Source organism: Ursus maritimus, unplaced genomic scaffold, assembly GCF_017311325.1.
Source record: "Ursus maritimus isolate PB19 unplaced genomic scaffold, ASM1731132v1 scaffold_9, whole genome shotgun sequence".
Classification (NCBI taxonomy): Eukaryota; Metazoa; Chordata; class Mammalia; order Carnivora; family Ursidae; genus Ursus; species Ursus maritimus.
Genome location: NW_024427107.1, coordinates 34,387,358 through 34,412,500, shown reverse-complemented (window position 1 = coordinate 34,412,500; position 25,143 = coordinate 34,387,358). Strand labels below are relative to the sequence as shown.

At 35.7% G+C, this 25,143-nt stretch overlaps 1 long non-coding RNA gene across 1 annotated transcript in view; it reads right to left on the bottom strand.

The window, feature by feature from the left end:
• Positions 1–22,184, bottom strand: part of LOC103661407 — a 41,718-nt gene extending 19,534 nt beyond the window's left edge. The window contains exons 1-2 of the long non-coding RNA XR_568061.1: positions 22,162–22,184; positions 16,179–16,246 (exon numbers count right to left, since the gene is read on the bottom strand). This is a non-coding gene — a long non-coding RNA (uncharacterized LOC103661407). The remainder of the gene's footprint in view (positions 1–16,178; positions 16,247–22,161) is intronic.
• Between the last annotated feature and the right edge of the window lie 2,959 nt (positions 22,185–25,143).

Genomic DNA, 25,143 nt, shown 5'->3' with positions numbered 1-25,143 from the left:
TTATTATACATTAATTCATTAAGCAAATGAATAAAATAAAATCACTCCCTAAAATTCTCTGGTAACAATATTGGTCATTTTTATAAATTGCTCTACAGTCTTACTTGAACCATGAATAAAATGATATGCTAGTAATCAAAAGCATACTGTTTATATTGATTAAGGGTAAAATGATTTTTTTTTGTAGATTTTATTTATTTATTTAAGACAGAGAGAGAGAGAGAGAGAGAGAGAGAGAGAGAGAAAGAAAGCACAGGGACAGAGGCAAAGGGAGAAAGAGACTCCCCACAGAGCAGGGAGCCCAATGCAGGATTCCATCCCAGGACCCTGAGATCATGACCTCAGCCGAAGGTAGATGCTTAACCAACTAAGTCACCCAGGCACCCTACGGGTAAAATGATCTAAATTAGGTGGTTGGCACTAGGTGATAATGATTAATATGAACTCAGTTTATTTTCTTTTCCTGTTAAAAGATATATCTTAAAAAGTTTTTGTTATAAAAATGCATGCAAAACTACAAAATAAAATAAATCAAGACTGACTGAGAAAATTGGGACAGAGGGAAAATGAGGATAGGAAAAGGAGATGATGTCAGAAGTAAGATGAGTACACTGAAAGCATACCAAATGTTCCTGTACATCTGCTAGAGACGGGACACAAATTTAGCCCAAAGCTTTCTAGTAGTCAACACAAAGAAGGATCAATGATTCATTTAATGGGTCACAGTATCCTTGAAATGAAAACAAAGTACTCATTCAGGAAAAGACCTATTACTGGCACTGTAACCAAAAAAACATTTCCCACGTGTCTTAATAGAAAGAATATTGGAAATTACATCCACACCTACATTTTTACAAATGAGTACAGTCAGATGAGCTCTGACATTTCTAGTAATAACATACTCAAATTAGGCTATTCTATGACACAGGACACAATTCAGCAAAGCCAAAGCAATTTAATTTGAATGGACACAACTATCAGATGATATGGCTTAACCCTGAAATCCACTGCAGAGTGTCTAAAGCAGGAGGCTTCATATTTTCACTTTGTCCTGTGGGCACACATGAGTGTTCACGTTTACAAATAGGAACATAGATAAAAGGAGATCCAACACCACTTTCAACAGAAAAAAAATTAATAATATATTATTTTTTTGTTCCATTTTTATATCCTGTAGCTTATATGTAGAAAGTCTTGAAATTGGTTTGTTTGTTTGTTTCTAACAGATAATTTTAAAAATTCCAGATCTGAGCAAAGCGTTAGCTGAAACACTGTTTAGGAAATTCTGAATCACTAATTCTCAAGTGAGTAAGAATAAGTGACAATTACTTCCATGTTATTCTTCCTAACAGCTTTTTGTAATTTTGCTATTTTATTTTATTTTATTTTATTTTATTTATTTTTTGTCCAGTACAAAACCAATTGCTTTAAGAGTTAGTAGAACTCTTACCAAGATACTAGCCAATAGGATCCAATGGTATATTAAAAGGATTATTAATCAAGACCAAGTGGGATTTATTCCTTGGCTAAAAGAGTGGTTCAACATCTGCAAATCAATCAATGTGATACACCACATTAATAAAAGAAAGGACAAGAACTATATGATTCTCTCAATAAATACAGAGAAAGCATTTGACAAAATACAGCATCCTTTCTTGATTAAAACTCTCCACAGTGTAGGGATAGAGGGAGCATACCTCAATATCATAAAAGTCATCTATAAAAAGCCCACAGTGAATATCATTCTCAATGGAGAAAAACTGAGGGCTTTTCCCCTAAGGTCAGGAACAAGAAAGGGATGTCCTCTATCGCCACTGCTGTTCAACATAGTACTAGAAGTCCTAGCCTCAGCAATCAGACAACAAAAGGAAATAAAAGGAATCCAGATCAGCAAAGAAGTCAAACTGTTTCTCTTTGCAGATGACATGATACTCTATGTGGAAAACCCAAAAGACTCCACCCCAAAATTGCTAGAACTCAGACAGGAATTCAGGAAAGTGGCAGGATATAAAATCAATGCACAGAAACCAGCTGCATTTCTATATACTAATAATGAGACAGAAGAAAGAGAAATGAAAGAATCTATCCCATTTACAATTGCACCAAAACCTATAAAATACCTAGAAATAAACCTAACCAAGGAGGCAAAGGATCTGTCCTCTGAAAACTATAGAACATTTGTGAAAGAAATTGAGGAAGACACAAGGAAATGGAAAAACGTTCCATGGTCATGGATTGGAAGAACAAATATTGCTAAAATGTCTATGCCACCCAAAGCAATCTACATATTCAATGCATCCTATCAAAATACCATCAACATTTTTCACAGAGCTGGAACAAATAATCCTAAAATTTGTATGGAACCAGAAAAGACCCGAAATAGCCAAAGGAATGTTGGGGGCAGGGGAGGAAACAAACCCTGGTAGCTTCACAATTCCGGACTTCAAGCTATACTACAAAGCTGTAATCATCAAGACAATATGGTACTGGCACAAAAACAGACACACAGGTCAGTGGAACAGAATAGAGAACCTAGAAATAGACCCTCAACTCAATGATCAACTAATGTTCAAGAAAGCAGGAAAGAATATCCAATGGAGAAAAGGTCATCTCTTTAACAAGAGACATGTTGGAAAAACTGAACAGCCACATGCAGAAGAATGAAACTGGACCATCTTCTTACACCATACACAAAAATAGACTCAAAATGGATGAAAGACCTAAATGTAAGACAGGAATCCATCAAAATCCTAGAGGAAAATGTGGACAGCAACTGCTTTGACCTCAGCCGCAGCAACTTCTTGCTAGACACATCTCCAAGGGCAAGGGAAACAAAAGCAAAAATGAACAATTGGGACGTCATCCAGATAAAAAGCTTTTGCACAGCAGAGGAAATAGTCAACAAAACCAAAAGACAACCTACAGAGTGGGAGAAGATATTTGCAAATGTCTTATCAGATAAAAGGCTAGTATTCAAAATCTATAAAGAACTTATCAAACTCAACACTCAAAAAACAAACAATCCAGTCAACAAATGGGCAGAAGTCAGGAATAGACATTTTTCCAAAGAAGACATACAAATGACCAATAGACATGAAAAAATGCTCAACATCACTTGGCATCAGGGAAATACAAATCAAAACCACAATGAGATACTACTTCATACCAGTCAGAATGGCTAAAATTAACAAGTCAGGAAACAACAGATGTTGGTGAGGATGCAGGGAAAAGGGAACCCTCTTACACTGTTGGTGGGAATGCAAGCAGGTACAGCCACTCTGGAAAACAGTATGGAGGTTCTTCAAGAAGTTAAAAATAGAGTTACCCTATGACCTAGCAATTGAACTACTAGGTATTTACCCCAAAGATACAAATGCATTGATCTGAAGGGGCACCTGTACCCCAATATTTATAGCAGCGATGTCCACAATAACCAAACTATGGAAAGAGCCTAGATGTCCATCAGCAGGTGAATGGATATACAAGATGTGGTGTATATATATATACAATAGAATATTATTCAGCCATCAAAAAAAAAAAAAAAAGAAATGAAATCTTACCATTTGAACTAGAGACTATTATGCTAAGGGAAATAAGTCAATCAGAGAAAGACAACTATCATATTATTTCACTCATATATGGAAGTTAAGAAACAAGACAGGATTGTAGGGGAAGGCAAGGAAGAATAAAGTCAGATGAAATCAGAGAGGGAGACAAACCGTAAGAGCCTCTTAACTATAGGAAACAAACTGAGGATTGCTGGAGGGAGGTAGATGGAGAGATGGGGTAATTGGGTGATGGGCATTAAGGATGGCACTTGACGTAATGAGCACGGGGTATTATATACAACTGATGAATCACTAAACTCTACCTCTGAAACTAATAATACACGGTATGTTAATTAAATTGAAATTTCAAAAAGGGGGGGAAAAAGGAGCACCTGGCTGACTCAGTCCATTAATGTCTGCCTTTGGATCAGGTCCGGATTCCAGGTTCCTGGGATTGAGCCCCGTATCACATTAGGCTCCCTGCTCAGTGGGGAGTCTGATTTTCCCTCTCCATCTGCTCCTCCCTCAACACCCCCCATTCCTGTTCATGAGCTCTCCCTCCTTCAAAAATAAATTAAATAAATAAATAAAATTTTAAAAATAACTTTAAAATAAAGAAAAGAGTTAGTAGAACTAAAATAGGGTTTTCATCATCTTTTGAAAAGTAATAGTGTTGATGACACGTATATACACTTAATAGATACCCTGGATTAGTCTAAGAGTCAAAATAGTGCAGCTTTTATTTCAGGACCAAATAGCAATGTTTAAAAAATATGTTTTCAGATTGATGCCAGGCAAATGTTTCCAAGTCTGAAGGGAGCTTGAGTGCAATCATTTATAAAACTTTTAAAAATGCAGGTGTCTGACATACATTTCAAGTATCCTGAATTAGAAATTGCAGAGTAAGGAAAGAGCAAATCAAATATGACTGTTTAAAAATTTCTACAAGTGACCCTTATGTAGTCTATGTTAAGAGTCATATATTTGTTTTTATTTTATTTTATTTTATTTTAAGATTTTTATTTATTTATTTATTTGACAGAGATAGAGACAGCCAGCGAGAGAGGGAACACAAGCAGGGGGAGTGGGAGAGGAAGAAGCAGGCTCACAGCAGAAGAGCCTGATGTGGGGCTCGATCCCATAATGTCGGGATCACGCCCTGAGCTGAAGGCAGACGCTCAACCGCTGTGCCACCCAGGTGCCCCAAGAGTCATATATTTGTTTTTAATATATCAAATAGAGAAAATAGTATAAAAATGAAAATAATTCCTTTCTTCACTTTTAAAATTTAGCCCATTCAGACTGGTCACCAAGTCAAATGTCAAAAAGAAACTAAAACAGATATGTATACCACATACATTTTAAGGTGAAGAAACATTACACCTACAGACCTCCTCCATTTTGCTGTCTTGTTGCCTTTTCTGTCTTTGAATATCAACCCCTCAGGTGAGTGGGGGACGCCAGGAGCACAGACTTGGGACTCTATGTATTCCTGTGGCCTCTTCACTGCTGCTGTGCTCCTGATTGTGGTCATGTACCACTCAGCAAAATATTGCACACACAATACAAAATTTCAGCCAGGTAAAAATGGTAGACACCAGAATAAGCATTATAAACTGAATTTCCTGGACAATATTTATTCTTTTTTTGGTGGAACACATACGCATTTTTACAGAGATTATCAGAATATTTCAGGAAGTAACATTGTCACTGACAGATGAACCAAGGAATAGAGAAGTCCCAAATAAAAAGGAACTTCTTAATTTTCCTTTTGCCTTGCCATTTACCACACCTCCTTTTCATTGAACAAATATCTAGTTTTATTCTTAATATGTTTCACCAACTATGAACTATGTGTTACATACCCTTTATTAGTTTGGTCTAATATTGAACTTGATTCACAATGCTTTAAACATTTTTCTTGGGAGAAAAACCATAACAGACTCTTCACTGTAGGAAACAAACTGAGGGTTTGTGTAGGGAAGGTGAGTGGGGAATGGGGTGATGTGCATTGAGGGGGCATGCGATGTGATGAGCACTGGGTGTTATAGCAACTGATAAATTATTGAACACTACATCTGAAACTAATGATGTACTCTATGTTGGCTAATTGAATTTAAATAGAATAAATGTTTCAATAAGAAAAAAAGTAAATAAATGTTCTTCTTTATTCTCTCTGCTCCTTTTCCTCCCTATTCATCTTGATTCAAGTCTAGTTTATTTTTTTATTTTTATTTTTTAAAGATTTTATTCATTTATTTGACAGAGATAGGGACAGCCAGCGAGAGAGGGAACACAAGCAGGGGGAGTGGGAGAGGAAGAAGCAGGCTCATAGCGGAGGAGCCTGATGTGGGGCTCGATCCCATAACGCCAGGATCACGCCCTGAGCCAAAGGCAGGCGCCCAACCGCTGTGCTACCCAGGCACCCCTCAAGTCTAGTTTAAAGTAGTCTCTAGTCTTTCTGTATTTACAATATTTTTGTACATTCTGTCAGCAATTACTCATATACCTGTCACACTTCCATTGTTCTGCAAGAACCTCATTTATTTATCAAGTCATGGCCACTAAGTATCCTCCTTGAAGTCTAACCTTTCCACAAAGAAGAGAAAAGGAGTGTCTTTTCATGCACATGGCAAAATCTTAGCATAAAAATGTTTAAGAGATAGAATAGTTTATTGTCTTAAGCAAAGGTATTCCTGTGGTGGAAACCATACAGGTGCAGGGAGGCCATTTGAATGTTTCAGATATTAGGGACTGATAGTCTTGAACCATTCACTGGGGAAAAAATACTGCCAGGCACTTGTTAAAAAATGTACTGTAGGCATGTCCCTGAGATGGGAAACCATAAAAAGTGGTACAGCCTAAATATGGAAATAAAATTAACCAGGGAAAATGTTTTGATTCATGTTTTTCAGTAGAAATATATGCAGAACTTCTGCTTCTGGGTAAAGTGGATTACTTTGTGGTAGACTGTCATNCCTGCTAAACACAATTAGAAAAGCTGGGAAAAATCTTTTTTTTTTTTTTTAAGCCTTCAGATATCTTATAATCCTGTGAAGACATAAAGATCTGATAATCATGGTGTCTTGTGTTTATAGTGACAAAATTAAAGACTTTATGGGCCTCAAACACACGGTAAATTATCACCCCTATCCCCTAAGCCATGCAAGGCAAGAACCTAAAATGCTTAGCCAAAAACCACTGGGGGAAAAAAAAAAAGCTGAATTTTCAGCAGTTTTTCCTGGAGAGGTAAAAATAGATTTCAGGAACTGTTAGGGGAAGGGCCCACATGATGTTTTCAAATTCCATTAAACCTTGGTGAATGACAAGAATGAAATAATAGACTATTACCAAAGTTGTGATGCAGCCTTAATTCCCTGCTTGCTTTAAGTTTTGAACTTCCCATTCCATCCGCCTACTGAAGAAACAAAGAAGCTTATTACTAGGAGGATATCATGGGAAGTCTCCTGCATTTTTATACAAAATATCTAGCGTTAGACTGAAAATTACTGGGCATGGCAACAAGTAAGACAATATGAGAGAGAACTAAGAAAAAAAAATTAGATGATCTAGATGCACAGATGATTCAGATGCTATAGTAAATAAGGACTTTAAAATAACTGACAGTTTTGTTTTGTGGAGTCTTTAGGGTTTTCTACATTTATAAGCTCAAGCCCAACAGTATTTTACTTCTTTCTTTCCAATTTGGATGCTTTCTTTTTTCTTGTCAAATTGTTCTGACTAGGATTTCCAGTAGTATGCTGAATAGAAGTGGTGTGGTAGTCATCCTTACCTTGGTTCTGATCATAGAGGAAAACTTTTGGTTTGTTAACACTGAGTATATTAGCTGTGGGCTTGTTAATTACGGTCTTTACTATGTTGAGGTACCTTCCTACCATACCCAGTTTGATGACAGTTTTTACCATGAAAGGGTAATTAATTGTGTCAAATGTTTTTTATGCATATATTGGTATGATCAAGTGACTTTTATTCTGTCATTCTATCAATGTGGCATAGCAGATTAATTGATTTATGTTGAACCAACCTTGTTTGGGGATAAATCCCACTTTCTCATGATGTGTGATCCTTTTAATGTGCTGATGAATTGGTTTGCTAGTATTTTGTTGAAGATTTGTGATTCTATGTTCACCAAGGATATTGGGCTGCAGTTTTCTTGTAGTGTCTTTGTCTGGCTTTAAAGTTGCAGGACACAGGAATGGCTATGTGGCTCAGTCAGTTAAGCATCCAACTCTCGATTTCTACTCCATTCATGATCTTGGGGTCCTGAGAAAGAGCCCCGTGTTGGACTTTGTGCTCAGCATGGAGTCTGCTTAAGATTCTCTCCCTCTCCCTTTGCCCCTCCCCCTGCTTGTACTCTTCCTCACTCTGAAAAAAAATTAAGTTGTAGGACACAAAAATCAACATTGGTTGTATTTCTATATACTAACAATGAGCCATCCAAAAAGGAAATTAAGAAAATAATCCTGTTTACAATAGCATCAGACCAAGGAGATAAAAAACTTGTACACTGAAAACTATAAAGTGGTGATAAAAGAAATTAAAGAAGTCAGTAATAAATGGAAAGAACCTGTACTCATGAACTGGAAGAATTAATATTATTAAAATATCCATACTACTCAAAGTGTTCTACAGACTTGGTGCAATCCCTATAAAAACCCCAAAGGTATTTTTTAGAGAAATAGAAAAGACAATCTTAAAATTCCTATGAAACCACAAAGACCCCAAATAGCCAAAGCAATCTTAAGAGAAAAAAGCAAAGCTGGAGGCATCATACTTCTTGATTTCAAATTACAAAGCTACAGCAATAAAACAGTATCTCACTCATATAAAAACAGATAGATAAATCAATGGAACAGAATAAAGAGCCCCCAAATAAATTCACACATATACCATAAAATGATTTTCAACAATAATGCCAAGAACGTAGAATGGGGAAAGGATCATCTCTTCAACAAATGGTGTTGGGAAAACTAGATATACACATGCAATAGGATGAAACTGGATACTTATCCGACACCATACATAAAAATCAACTCAAAATGAATTAAAGAGTTAGAAATTAAGGATTGAAGCTATAAAACTCGTAGTAGAAAATATATGAGGAAATCTTCATGACATTAGTCTATGCAATGATATCTTGAAAATGACACCCAAAGCACAAGCAATAAAGGCAAAAATAGAGAAGTGGGACCATATCACACCAAAAAGCTCCTGCATAGCAAAAAAAAAAAAAAAAAAAAAAAAAAAAAAAATCAACAAAATGAACAGGTGAGCTATGAAATAGGAGAAAGTATTGACAAACCATATATTTGATAGGGGTTAATATCCTAAATACAGTAGAGGCTCCTTCAATTCAATAGCAAAAATACAAATACACTGACTTAAAAATGAGCAAACAACTTGAATAGCCATTTCTCCAAAGACGACATACACATGGCCAACACATGTATGCAAAGTTGCTTAACATCACTAATCATCAGGGAAATGCAAATCAAAACTACAATAAGATATCACCTCATACTTGCTATAATGGCTATTATTAAAAAATAAAAGACAACTGTTGATAAGAATACATAGAAATTGGCATCTAAAATGGTGCAGCCACTATGGAAAATAGTATAGAGGTTCCTCAAAAATTAAAATAGAACTACCATATGATCCATCAATGCCACTAATGGGTATGTATTCAAAAGAACTGAAATTGGGATCTCAAAGTTACATATTCAGTCCCATGCTCATTGACACATTATTCACAACAGTCAGATATGGATACAACCTAAGTGCCCATCATCATTTAGATAAAGAAATATGGTATATGCATACAATGGAATATTATTCCACCTTAAAAAAAGAAGGAAATTCTGCCATATGCAACAACCTAGATGAACTGGAGGATATTATGTGAAGTGAGATAAGCCAGTCATAGAAGGACAAATGCTACATGATTCCACTTATACGAGGTGTCTAAACAGTGGGACTCATAGAATTAGAGAGTAGAATGGTGGTTTGCAGAGGCTGGGGACGGAGGAAAATAGGGAGTTGTTGTTCAATAGGTATCAAGTTTCAGTTACACAAGATGAGTAAGCTCTAGACATCAAGTATACAAACATTGCGTCTCTGGTTAACATTTTGTAGGCACTTAAAAATTTGTTAAGAGGGTAATCTCATGTTAAGTGTTCTTACTACAGTAAAAAACAAAAAACAAAAAAAACCCTTTGACGAATATGTTCAAGAAAAAGTGGGAAATGTGGGCTAAAAGGATGGAAAAATGTAGATATCATCTGATAATTTGAGCCTATATATTTTTTGTTCAATTTATTTAAACTGAAAAAAAAAACACAGTTTATCCATTTCTCCCACCCTACTCCCTATCTCTGGCAATCACTAATTCTGTTTTTGGTCTCTATGAGCTTGTTTTGTTTTGTTTTGTTTTGTTTTTTTAATTTACTAATATTATTTTTTAGATTCCACATATAAAAGAGATCATACAATATTTGTCTTTCTCTGACTGACTTACTTCACTTAGCATAATGCCTTCAAAGTCCATCTGTTTTGTCACAAATGGCAAGACATCATTCTTCTTTTAAAAGCTAAATAATATTCTTCTATGTATATAAACCACAATTTCTTTACCCATTCATCCATCAATGGACACTAAAGTTGCTTCCAGATCTTGGCTATCGTAAATAGTGCTGCAGTGAATATATGGGTGTGCATATATCTTTTTAAATTAGTGTTGTTCATTTCCTTTGGATAAAAAGCCAGATTTGGAAATTAAGAACTCAACAGCTACATTTAACAGCAAATTAGGTAAAAGATAGGATTAGTGAACTGGAAGGAAGAATAACTGAAATGTATGCAAATATTCTGAAACAGTGATAAAAAGAAATAGAAATATAGAAAATGTATAGGAGACAAGACACTCAAAGTACAAATTTCTTACATATATTTAAATGGAGTCCGAGATGGAGAGGGAAAAGAATGGGGCAGGACCTTTATTTGAAAAAATTCCTGGCTGAGAATTTTCCAAAACTAATGAAAGATATATACCAGTAGACTCAAAAAGCTCTAAAACCTAAACATAATAAGTAGAAATAAAAGAAGATTGAATTGAAGGAGGCTCTACTGTATTTGGGATATTAACCCCTATCAAATATATGGTTTGTCAATACTTTCTCCTATTTCATAGCTCATCTGTTCATTTTGTTGATTTTTTTAATTTTTTTTAATTTTTATTTTTTGCTATGCAGGAGCTTTTTGGTGTGATATGGTCCCACTTCTCTATTTTTGCCTTTATTGCTGTGCTTTGGGTGTCATTTTCAAGATATCATTGCATAGACTAATGTCATGAAGATTTTCTCATATATTTTCTACTATGAGTTTTATAGTTTCAATCCTTAAAAGCAGGAAGATTTATTCTACAAAAAAAAGTCAGAATTTATATATAATCCTCAAAAATTAAGCTATTTTGGCATTGGTGTAGGGGGAGAAATGTACCTATATTACATAACAGAGAATATATAAATAGGCTCACATGTATATAATCATGTGATTTATAACAATGATGGCAATTGGTTCAATGAGTAAAGGATGGTCTTTTCAATACATAAAGCTGGGAAAATTGGACATATGTTAAAAAGAAAAACAAAATAAAACACTTGACCTTAAATTCATACCATACACAAAAGTCATTTCCAGATTTATTGTAGATTAATTGTGAAAGGTAAAACAACAATTTTTTGGGTTTGTTTTTTTTTAAGATTTGTTTTAAAGTGAGTGAGAGAGAGAGTTGCACAGAGGGGAGGGGCAGAGGGAGAGGGAGACAAGCAGACTCTCCACTGAGCAGAGAGCCCAAAACAGAACTTGGTCCCACTACCCTGAGATCATGACTTGAACCAAAATCAAGAGTCACACTCTTAACAGACTGAGCCACCCAAGTGCCCCCAAACAACAGAGTTTTTAAGAGTAAACACAGGAGAATTAAACATAGCTTGAGCAGATGAGTAGGGAGTGAGCTCCAAGCTAAACTGCAATGCTGGCTGTTTATGGCCATAAGAATTTGGCTTTGTTTAAACATCCAATAATTATACAGGCACTAATGAGCTGTGTCTGAAACTCCTCATTTCTATAAACTAGTCAAAATAATTGTAGGTCTGTGAAAAAAATTCTGATGAGCATGAATAAAGTGCATGAAAGAATCAGATATTTTATTCAGATATATATTCTGTTCTTTTAATTTTGATTTTGCTGGAATTAGTTAAAACAATACTAGCTTGTGCAAACACTCTTGTCTCACTTTCACCATAATGATTTAATCCAAAATGCAGCTGAGAGCTACACCTTAATCACAAATCCCAGCTGAGTTCTCAAAATCTAATCCAGATGTTGTCCCCTTTGGGGGACTTCTATCCTCACCACACATTAGTCTTAAAGGAAGACTCAACATGTGTCCAAATTTAACCATAAGAAAACACTGAAAGTATCAGAGCGAGTCATGTAGATTTCACTAATAGAAGGCCTTGAAGGAGGCCAAATCTGAAGTAGATTTAGAATTGTCAGAAAACAACATAGTGACAAATACAGAATTAAAAGTGAGCAATTGCATGATTATTAACACGCTGGAGAATAAAGTGTTTTATTTTTCTTGTGCTACCTGGTTTAACACATGTGGCTGGCTTTGTATGCAGCATCTATTCTTGCCACTCTCCCTAAACCTGAAGTTGGATTTGCCACCTTTTCTCCACTGAACATAAAACAAAAAAATCACATAAAAATCATTAGTGAGCAATTGGAGATTCTAAGAGAAAGAAAACTTTTACTTTTAAACCTGACACTGCAAACAACTTAAAAGTTTAATTAGAAATGTGTATTGTCTTCTAAGTCTCTCTCTGGCCACAATTCCAACCTCAGATTTTCTCCTTACCCCATTTTGCTCTTTCTGCTGCCTTTTAAATGCCTGTTTCTCTGATATATCACATTCCCTATTATGTTCAGTTCCCCAGAATGCATAGTTTATATCTTTGCTCATGCAGGTGGCAGTTCCTGCCAGTAAGCCAGCCCTTTCCAGCACTTCCTATATCCACTAACCCCATGAATAAAGTCCTATTTCTCATTTATATATTTCCCACAAAGAACATCTGTATCCCCCTCAAAAAAGTCTCAAGAACACCAGAATTTACTTGTGATACCTAGGGCTCCACTGAGTACTGGCTTAAACTCCTCTCCTAAGGAATAAAGGAGCCTTCTCAGTGTTCTCTTCTGAGTAGTGTTTCTATCCAGTCTGATGACTTAGCGTTCAGGAGAGTCTTTTCTCTTAATTCTGGCTTGTCCCCTCTCAGCAGAGTCAGGCAAATTTATACTTGCATCAGCAGAGGTCAGTAGGTATATCTTAAGTTCAGGGAATATGCGATTAGTGCTACAAAAGGGGAAGTACAGAGGGGAACTCAGAAGTTCAGTCCTCACCCACTAACCACATTTCATCCTGAGTCAGAGCCCACCTGCCAGAAACATCTTTACGTGGGCCTTTTAATACTGGTATTTCTGCCTTACTTTCAAACTACTCTCATTTTATGAGCTTAACTTCTTTATGACAAGCATATAATTTGTACCCTTAAAACAACCTAAAATGAGTGGTTAAGTGTTTCTACTTCCTAGGGTCTTGCATAGTCCTTTGTTTTTATTTCCAAATCTGCTTCTTCATGTCTCTTTGGTCATATCAGCTCTATATAGGACAACCATCAGACCAGAATTAAATTAGTGGGCAATTTCAGTGCCCAGGGCAAGTTCTTGAAGCCAATTTTTTCCTGTTCTCTAACCCATATGATGACCTCAGGCAGCTGAGCCACATGTTAGTAATCTGCAAATGGCCCACTTTGAACTGACAACTGAAGTTTCGAGTCAGTGATTCCATTTTATCTACTAAAGGCGGACATTATTACCTCTAATCTTCTTCCTCCTGAATCAGCTTTACTAAGAGACAGATAGGAGGGAGGAAAATTTGGGGTTTTAATGAATTCAAGGTCTTTCCAGGAGGGCTTATTTATAAATAGCTCTTGAAGTGACTATCTCTGGGTATTTCTAACATTTTCTCCACATAATCTTATCACAAGTCTTATTACAAAGTCTCTGGAGTTCTAAAATACATGTAGAAATCTCTTATTACCTGTCTTTTTGACTTATTATCAGAATCTTGTCATCTTAATCCTGGCTACTTTCCACTTTATAACATATTGCCACCAAAACAGAGACATGTCCACCTTATGTAATTCTTAGCACTGGTCTTGAAAATGATTTTGTAATCTTTTTCATTTCTCTACTTTATACCTCCTACTCCTGATCATTTCAATGGCATAGTCTAACCACAAATCAAAATATTTTTCTTATGTCACTGGCATTACATTCCCCATACATTTCTCTATTTTTTGGTTGCCTCTGACCTCAACAAATCATTCTAATACTCAATTGTTGACCAAATCACCCAGTAGAGTACTTTCTCCAAGAAATTCTACCACTCCAGGCAACATCAGCATGAACATCTTATTATAATCCTGGAAAGGTTTTGCTATCTTAAGAACTTGGTTAACTTTTGTAGCTCAGTTGCATATCCATTACTAGCCTGAGACTTAGAATATCATTTCTTGATTCTCTCACTCAATACATGAAATGGTACATGAATTTAGCACTTTATTTTAATCTTTAGTATTAAACTTTTCAAATGCTCATCTCATAATGTTCCTCTTCTATGAAGTCATATGCCAACTATCATCATGGTTTGTGTCATTTGGCAACCACAGTGAGGAAACACTCGTCTCACTTTCATCATGATGATTTAATACAAAATACAGCTGAGAACTGCACCTTAATCACAAATCCCAGTTAAGTTCTCAAAATACAACCCAGATGTTGTCCCCTTTGGGGGATTTCTATCCTCACCACACATTAGTCTTAAAGGAAGACTCAACATGTGTCCAAATTTAACCATAAGAAAACACTGAAAGTATCAGAGTGAGTCATGTAGATTTCACTAATGATTTTTGTAGGGAGATAGAGGGCAAGGCTAGCACTGAGCACCACGCTATTAGCAAGTTAGACTTTAAAAATTCCCTTAAGGGATTTTTGGTCCTCAAAGACCCTATTTGGTTAAACAGCCAACCTGTTTCCTTACCCTTTGACTTCTCTACCTTTTTCTCATATGAGACATCATAGTCTGCCACCTTTTACAAACACCCTCTCCAGACATGTGGACTTGGGTTCTGCCTTCCTTACATGTAGAATAATACCATCAGGCCATCTGGCTTTCTCCAGACCTCTCCGGAATGTTATGGATATAAACTTTCTCCATATTATTTTTTATATCATAAAGTTGTTCAAGGGTTTCTTCACATTTCTTATATAAGTTATCAAATATTCTAACATAAACTAATTATTCTAATGTGATCTAATTTATAATGGTCCTCTATGCATTCTATAGCATATTGTAAATGTAAGTTTTATAGAGATTGGTATAATATGTATTTATTACAACTACCAGTAATAACTTAGTCACATAAAAAGGACATGTTAAACTAAAAACAATTATGCACAGCTTTTGAAATATCTATTTAAATGTATTGCTCTTAAAAATGTGAAATTATAAAAATTATTTTATTATGCTAATAACACTTAACATGAGATTTATCCCTTAACAGATTTTTAGTTAACAATAAAATGTTGTTATCTAGGCAAAACGTTGTATAGTAGCTCTCTAGAACATTTTCATCTTGCATAGCTGAAATTTTATTGATTATATTATTGCTTTTATTGATTACTGATTTAATTTATACATTGATTAGCAACTACCCATTTCCCTCTCATTCTATCCTTTGCTTCCATGAGTCTAATTTAGATACCCCATATAAATGAAATCATGGAATATTTGTCCTTCTGTGACTGATTTATTTCATTTAGCGTAAGTACCTCAAGGTTCATCCATGTTGTCACATATTATAGGCATGTAAAAGTATGAAACTGGACCCTTATCTTACATCATACAAAAAAATCAACTCAAAATTAATTATAGACTTAAATGTAAGATCTGAAATTATAAACCTCCTAGAAGAAAACATAGGTGAAACTGTTTTTTTAAAAAGATTTTATTTATTTATTTTAGAGAGAGAGAGAAAGAGTGGGATGGGGGAAGGAAGAGGGAGAGGGAGAGAGAGTCTTAAGCAGACTCTGAGCAGATTACATAGCCCCACATGAGGCTCAATATCATAACCCTGAGATCTGACCTGAACCAAAATCAAGTTGGAGGTTCGACCGACTCTACCACCCAGGCGCCCCTTAGGTGAATCTCTTTTATCTAAGGATGATTATATGGTACCCTTTTGTTGAGACAGACTATGAAAATTTTTGTAGTCTATTATAAATCTCCACATTGCCAATAATATTACCATAACCCCACATTAAAACACGTAAGTGGTGGAAGTATCCTACTCCATTATTTTCTAGGGAGTGAATGATATTCCAGCCATTTTAGTAGCAAGCCTACTAAACATTAAAATATAATAAATGCTTGAATTTAATTACCATGAATAGTGGTATTTATTATAACTTGGACATTTTACTTACATCTGTCAGATGGCCAAAAGTTGGTTTAGCTGTATGGAGCATAAGTTGCTTGGTCACTGGGTCTAATTCTAGGGGAAAAGCAAAGAAAATATTTAGAATACCATCAAAAGTAATAAAAAATAAGCAAAAAGTGGAAAAGTTGCTAATCTTTATCAATATTTTGATATGGAAGACCAAGTTGAATTTCCCCTAACAATAAAATTGACTCATTTGTACTTTTTCCTAAATTCACATTCACAGACACCTTGATTATCACAGAGAATTTTAGCATAAATTAATTTAATTTATATAATGTCTAACTTCATAATCAGAAATTGGAAATGGTTCAGTACGTAACATGTGGCAGACATTATTGGTTGCCTACCCCAAAGCCATTACATTATCCCTTGCCAAAAATCACTTTCTATGAGAGGCTAAAAATACTAGATTATTTGCTTTTTCATTCAGGATCTCATGCTCCTAAGGCATAGGCATGTGACCAAACTTAATTATAATCTATCATCTAAACAGGAGCACATTTGAGAATAAAGTGGAATTATTCAAAATTCTTCTTGAACAGTAGAGCACACCAGACATTTAAATCCAATGGGATATAACAGGAAGTGTGCTGGGAGACTTCTGGGGAAATCTAAATTCCAGGATTTAAAAACAATCTGGGGATGGGCAACTGCCCTTTATGTTTTGGACAAAGTTGTGCTGGACCACAGAGCCTACAGCAGCATTTTGGATGCATGAAAAGACAAGACTAAGAACTATAGCCAACACATTGAGGAGAGCTGACTGAAAAGACTTAAAGAGATCTTTGCTGACATCTTTGGATAGTTTGCTTCTTCTTACATAATAAATAACTTTATACTTTTAATTAGGTCTGTTTTTAAATTTGTGTCAAAAGTACCCTAAGTAATATATTCATAAATATTAATATGTACTAAAATTTGGGATCATGGTATTTCATGCACAGTCCATTCAATTATTGGACAAACTTTTTGATCATTTTTCCTCCTTGACCTTATGTAATCTCCATAGTATTGAAATATATGATGAATTCACTAATATTTTTAAGGTAAAGATGTCAGTTTCAAAACATACTATGTAATATCAGCAAACCTAGTAACAATTTTATAGTCGACTTAGAAATAAATACTAATAAAAATCATGTTGTAACTTAGTATCTTGAAAAATAACAAAAGCTGCTTTAAATAACAGAATTTTAGAAGCACTGGAACAGTTAATAACTCAAACTCACTTAATTTGTAATATTAGAACACATTTAAGTTAGCTAAAATAAAAAAATGTTTGCTTAAAAAGGGCATATAAAATAGACTCTTACAAAATGGCATAATGAAAATTAAATATGAGATCAGAAATATTAGGAGACAAGGGAGCTAGCTTTGTACATTGGAAACTATGAAGTCCCTCTCATACTCCTACATACTTCCCCTTAAATTATCTGTTCACTTTCTCCACTGCCTCATTTTATACAACACCTAATGTGGAGACCCCCAAATCAAGTTGACATAATCTTGTAATTCAGGAAACTACCAGTTGGCCCCAGTATTTATGACAGAGTTTATTTATTGAGAAAAGATAATTGGCTTGTCCCAACCTATAAATTTGTTTACATTAATTAAGGATATATCCCTGGTCCAATTAGGAGAGACTGATTAAGGAGCTCTTTCTTCTGGGTCTGTGAGTGGGACACAGAAAAGAAATTGCCTGGTAAAGAAAGAAGTCAAGGAAACGAAAACTTGACTGAACATATTAAATGCCAGACAAACTTCATGTTATCTTTTGCAATTTTCACCTAAGATCTACAAGATAGCTATTCTTGTAACAATTTCACAAATGAGAAATTGAGGCCTCAGGAAAGTTAAGCAAGTGACATTATTGTATTATATAAATGGCCAGTATTTTAGCTAAGTTTTGTTTATCTCAATAAAAAGGTAGAAAATGGATAATGACCTCATTGTAACTCATTGATTACTAACAGAAGGTACACCACAAAATTATATGGATTTTTCTTCATTTTTATGGGTATAAAAGTATAGGGACATCACTAATGTAATAGATGTTAGCATTAAATTCATTTTTATAAGCACACCAACTTTACATTACCCGCATCAGGAAGTTGCATTTAATAATTTAGAATAATTTTCAAATGCACCAACTTTACATTACCCACATCAGGAAGTTGCAATTTAATCAGAGAAGAGAATATGTAGCTAAATTTAGAAACTAGAAAGCAGTTTTTGGTGTGTCTATAGTATTATCATAACTTTTAAACTGTATTTGAATAACAAATAAAAGTAGTCTGGCAGTGAGAGGTCATTCAATAAGCAGATTTTATTTGGGATAAGGTTGCCTCTCTCCAACTCAAGTGACTGCTACAGACAAGAATAAAAGCATAAAGATGTCATCTCTGAATTCCACTCGGCTCTGACACAAAATTTTCACTCCTTTTTAAACAACGTTTTAACAAGCAAAGAAGCACACTTTTGCAAAAGTGCATGCAGAAACACCATGTGATTCCATTTCAGTAATTATGATAGCCATAAAAGAATTATTGTTTCCTTTTCTTTGTAGCTTCAGAGAGATCTCAGGAGGGACAGCTGAAAAAGTAATATCAGATTGATCTACAGGATGTGATTCAAAGGGCCCTGCTGTGAGCAGGTTTTCCTGAAGAAGAATGCCTTCAAGAGTTGACATATTTTTATTATAGTGCTTACATGAAGCTCTGAAACTTCAGTAATAGTTATAGAAATGGTACTGTGTCTGAGTTCATTGAATAAAAAATTAAAAAACTAAGGGTTTCTGAAAAAAAACGATTATATGATGTTTTTCATTTATTCTGAAAATATAGTGAAATATATTGATACATTTTTTAGTTTACACTAACCTTATATTTCTGGAATAAACCAAACTCAGTTGTGATAAATAGCTCTTTCTATATATTTCTGGATTCAGCATACTAACATATTAGTACAATTTTGAATATATGTTTATTTATGATATTGGCCAGAGATTTTTTTCTTATAATATTTTTGAGGTGTTTTGGTATAAAGCCTATTTTAAAAAGTTTAGGACTGTTTTTCTTCCTATTCAGAAGGGTTTGTGTAGGATTGACACATGTCTTCCTTAAATATTTGGTAGAATTCACAGATTACCAAACCAAATGGGTCTTTATAGGAAGATTTTAAATTATGTATTGAGTTTTTTTAACAGACATAAAATTATTTTCATTTTCTATTTCTTTTTGTTAAGATTTTTTTTTTTAAGTAAGCTCTATGCCCAACATGGGGCTTGAACTCATGACCTCAAGACTAAGAGCTGTATGCTCTACTGACTAGGCCAGCCTGGCTCCCCTTTTTGTAAAGATTTTCTAAGGTTTTGCTTTTCCAGGTAGTTGTCCATTTTATCTAAATATTCAAATTTATTGGCTATAGTGGCTCATAGTAGTCTCTTATGGCTTTAAATGCCTGTACCTGTAGTGTTCTCACCTTTTTCATAGCTAATAAAACATATGATCTTTCTCTCTTTCTTTCTACAGATAGAAAGATATACTAATAAGGAGATTGAACAATTGTCAATGAAGAAAAGCCCAGGACCACATGGCTACACTGGTTATTTTTACCAAACACCTAAAAAAGTAATATCAATCCTTCTCAAACTCTTCCAAAAATCAAAGAGAAAAGAACACTTCCAAACTATTATCCTGATACCAAAGGCAGATAAGGACCCTACTAGAAAGAGAACCAAAGGCAACATCCCTGATGAATACAGATGCAAATATTCTTGATAAAATACTAGTAAACTGAATTCAGTAGCACATTAAAAGTACCATTCACCATGATAAAATAGAATTTATCCCTGGGATGCAAAGATGTTTCAACATACACAAATCATTTCACTACCTCATATTAATAGAATGAAAGAAAAGAACCATATAATCATCTCAATTGATGCAGAAAAAGCATTTGGCAAAATTCAACCTATATTCATGATAAAAAACACTTAACAAATTGGGCTTAGAAGGAACATATCTCAACATAATAAAGGTCATGTATAACAAGCCCACAGTTAACATCATACTCAATGATGAAAAGTTGAAAGCTTTTCCTCTAAGATTAGAAACAAGACAAGAGTTCCCACTCTCACCACTTTGATTCAACACCGTACCAGAAGTTCTAGCTAGAGCACTCAGGCACGAAAAATAAATAAAAATCACTAGAATTGGACAGGAAGAAGTAAAATCATCACTATTTGCAGATGACATGATTTTATCTTATTATTTTTTAGTTTCTTTTTTTTTTTAAGTTTTTATTTTAATTCCAGTTAGTTGACATACTGACATGATTTTATATATAGAAAACTCTAAAAACTCAACCAAAAAACTGTTTGAACTAATAAACAAATTCAGAAAGTTGCAGGATACAAAATTAACATACAAAAATTAGCTGTGTTCCTATACACTAACAAAAAATTTTCTGAAAAGGAAATAAAGAAATTGATCCCATTACAATAGCATCAAAAACAATGAAATACTTAATAAATTTTACCAATGAGGTGAAAGGTCTTTATTCTGAAAACTACAAGACACTAATGAAAGAAATTGAAGAAAACACAAATAAATGAAAAGGTATCCTGTATTCATAGATTGGAAGAATTAATATTGTTATAATGTCAATAATACCAAAAGCCATCTATAGATTCAATTCAATCCCTATCAGGATTCAAATGGTATTCTTTAAGAAAACAGAAAAAAAAAAAATACTCCAAAAATTTACATGAAATTACAAAAGACCCCACATAACCAAAGATATCATAAGAAAGAAGAACAAAGCAGGAGACATCAGACTCTCTCTTTTCAAACTATCCTATAAAGCTGTAGTAATTAAAAACAGTATGATACTGGTATAAAAACAGACAAATAACCACTGGAACAGAATTGAGAACTCAGAAATAAACCCAGGCATAAATGGTCAGTGATATTTGACAAAGGAGTCAAAAATACTCAGTGGAGAAAAGACAGTCTCTTCAATAAATGGTGCTGGGGAAATTGGATATTTATGTAAAAGAATAGAACTTGAGCCCTATCTTACACCACTCACAAAAATTAACTCAAAATGGATTAAAGACTTAAATTAAACTCTGAAGCCATGAAACTCCTAGAAAACATATAGGAAAAAGTCTCCTTGACATGGGTCTTGGTAATAATTTTTAAAGAAATTATACCTAAAACATAAGCAACTGAATAAAAAATAAGTGAGACTACATCAGGCTAAAAGGCTTCTGCACAGCAAAGTAACCATCAACAAAGTGAAAAGACAAGCTACAAAATGGGAAATAATATTTGCAAACCATATATCTAAGAAGAAGTTAATATCCAGAATATATAAAGAACTCATACAACTTAATAGCAAAAAACCAAATAATTCAATTTTAAAAACGGGCAAAAGACATTTTTCCAAAGAAGATACATAGATTGCTAACAGGTACATGAAAGATGCTCAATAGTACTAGTCATTAAGGAAGTAAAAATTAAAATTACAATGGGATATCGCCTCACACCTGTTAGGAGTGGCCACCATCAAAAAGATAAAAGATAACAAATGCTAGTGGGATGTGGGGGAAAAGGATCCCTTGTACATTGTTGGTGGGATTGTAAACTGGTACACACACTACGGAAAACAGTATAAAGATTCCTCAAAAAAGTAAAAATAGAACTACCATATGATCTAGAAATTCTACTTCTGGAAATATATCTAAAGAAAATGAAAAGACTAACTCAAAAAGATATCTGTACCCCTATGTTCTTAGCAGCATTATTTACAATAGCTAAGATATGAAAACAACCTAAGTGCCCACCAATGGATGAATGGATAAAGAAATTATGATACACACACACACACACACACACACACACACACACATTGTATATATACAATGGAGAATTATTCAACCATTACAAATGAGGAAATCTTACCATTTGTGACAACATGGATGAAACTTGAAGGCATTATCTTAAATGAAGTAAGTGAGGAAGAGAAAGACAAATATTGTATGATCTCACTTATTTGCAGAATATTAAAAAAAAAAAAAACCTTATGGAAAAAAAAAATTTGCAGTAATCCGAAGTGAGGGTTAGAGAAGGGGGGAATTGGAGGAAGGTTGTCAAAAGGTATAAACTTCCAGTCATAAAATAAATAAGTACTAGGGATATAATACACAACATGCTGTTAACAATGCTATATAATATATAGGAAAGTTGTTGAGGAGAGTTAAAATGGCGGAGGAGTAGGGGATGCCTTTTTCAGCCTCTGTGAGTCGAGCTGGATAGCTACCAGACCAGCCTGAACATCCATGGAATCAGCCTGAGATGCAGGAAGATACATCTGGATCTCTACAAGTGAATATCTCCAGTGCTGAGTATTGAGGTACAAAGCGGGGAGACATGAAACCGGGCACAGATACTGGAAGATAAACGGAAGGGGGAGGGAGCCGCGTTCGGGTGCTGGGAAGCGGTAGCCACCTGCGGGGGGGGGGACGGGCGGACTCACAGACGGCACCCACGAAACAGCAGACTAAGGCCCTGAATGAACCAGGAGCGCGCGCCACCAGGCTTCTCATGGAACTCCGGAATCCCGGTGTACTCACCGGGCTTAGACTGAGACCCGGAGATCCGGGAGCGCGCGGGGGCGGCTGGCGGCGTTAGAAACACAAAGGACAGAGACCCGCTGGCCCCGGAAGTGAGAGCTGAGACGCCGGGTGTGGGGCGCACATCCCCGGAGGCTGCAGGGTTGAGCAGCACCAACAGTAACAGAGTTAAAGTGGCCAGAACATCAGTGGAGAACGGGCCGCAATCCCTCTGTTCTGTCACAATTCAGCCTCTGCTGCTCTGACTCTCAGAAGAGGCACAGCAGACCACCAGGGAAAGCCGCCAGAGAACAAAAGCCTGGAAATACCGGTTCACAGCGTGCTCGTCCCCATCCCCCCTCACAGGGGACATGGAGACTCTACCCAAACAAGATTGCCTGAGTATCTGCGCAGCAGGCCCCTCCTCCAGAGCACAGAAGGCAGGCTGAAAAATCAAGAAGCCCACAACCTGGGGCACTTGGGTTACACAGTCATTGAGCACCTGTCCCCGGCTTAGGGGGTCATCCCGGCGATCCGGAAAGGAGTCCCTCATTGGGCTCCTCCGCTGGGAGCCTGCTTCTTCCTCTCCCACTCCCCTGCTTCTGTTCCCTCTCTCGCTGGTTGGCTCTCTGCCACATAAATAAATAAATAAAATCTTTAAAGAAGAAGCCCACATCCCTAAGATCCCTATAAAACAAGGGGCACGGCCTGGGACCCAGTCAATAATTTGGGCTCTGGACAACCCAGCAATCTCTCCTCATCAGAATGACAAGAAGGAGAAGCCCCCCCTCCCCCAGCAAAGAAAAGACAGTGAGTCTGTGGTCTCTGCCACAGAAATAATGGATATGGATGTAACCAAATTATCAGAAATGGAATTCAGAGTACTGATGGTCAAAATGATGAGTAGAATTGAAAAAACTATTAACGAAAAGGTTACTGAGAATATAGAATCCCTAAGGACAGAAATGAGAGCGAATCTGACAGAAATTAAAAATTCTATGAGCCAAATGCAGGCAAAACTAGAGGTTCTGATGGCCAAGGTCACCGAAGCAGAGGAACATATTAGTGAATTGGAGGATGGGTTAATAGAGGAAAAAAAGAAAATAGAAGCTGGTCTTAAAAAAATCCATGCCCACGAATGTAGGTTAGGGGAGATTACTGACTCAATGAAACGATCCAATGTCAGAATCATCGGCATCCCCGAGGGGGTGGAGAAAAACAGAGGTCTAGAAGAGATATTTGAACAAATTGTAGCTGAGAACATCCCTAATCTAGCGAGGGAAACAAACATTTGTGTCCAAGAGGCAGAGAGGAGGGGTCCTCTCTGTAAATGGACCCCTCCCAAGCTCAACCATGACAAACCTACGCCACGTCAAATCATAGTGCATTTTGCAAATATTAGATCCAAGGATAGATACAGTATTGAAAGCGGCCAGGGCAAAGAAATTTCTCACGTACCAAGGCAAAGGCATCAGAATTACGTCAGACCTGTCTACACAGACCTGGAATGAGAGAAAGGATTGGGGGGGCATTTTTAAAGCTCTTTCAGAGAAAAACATGCAGCCAAGGATCCTTTATCCAACAAGGCTGTCATTCAGAATTGATGGAGAAATAAAGCATTCCAGAATCGCCAGTCATTAACCAATTTCGTAACCACGAAACCAGCCCTACAGGAGATATTAGGGGGGTTCTATAAAGGTAAAAAGGCCCCAAGAGTGATACAGAACAGAAAGTCACAACCAATACAAACAAAGACTTTACTGGCAACATGGCATCATTAAAATTCTATCTCTCAGTTCTTAGTGTCAATGTAAATGGTTTAAATGCTCCCATAAAGGCCACAGGGTTGCAGATTGGATAAAAAGAAATGTCCCATCCATTTGCTGTCTACAAGAGACTCATTTCGAATCCAAAGATGCATTCAGACTGAGAGTAAGAAATGGAGTACCATCTTTCACGCAAATGGAACTCAAAAGAAAGCTGGGGTAGCAATTCTCATATCAGATAGATTGGTTTTTAAACTAGAGACTATAGTTAGAGATGCAGAAGGGCATTATATTATTCTTAAAGGAAGTATTCAACAAGTGGATATGACAATTATAAATATATATGCCCCCAACAGGGGAGCAGCAAGATACACAAGCCAACTCTTAACCAGAATAAAGAGACATATAGATAAAAATACATTAATAGTAGGGGACCTCAACACTCCACTATCAGAAATAGACAGAACACCCTGGCAAAAACTAAGCAAAGAATCAAAGGCTTTGAATGCCATACTCGACGAATTGGACTTCATAGATATATATAGAACACTACACCCCAGAACCAA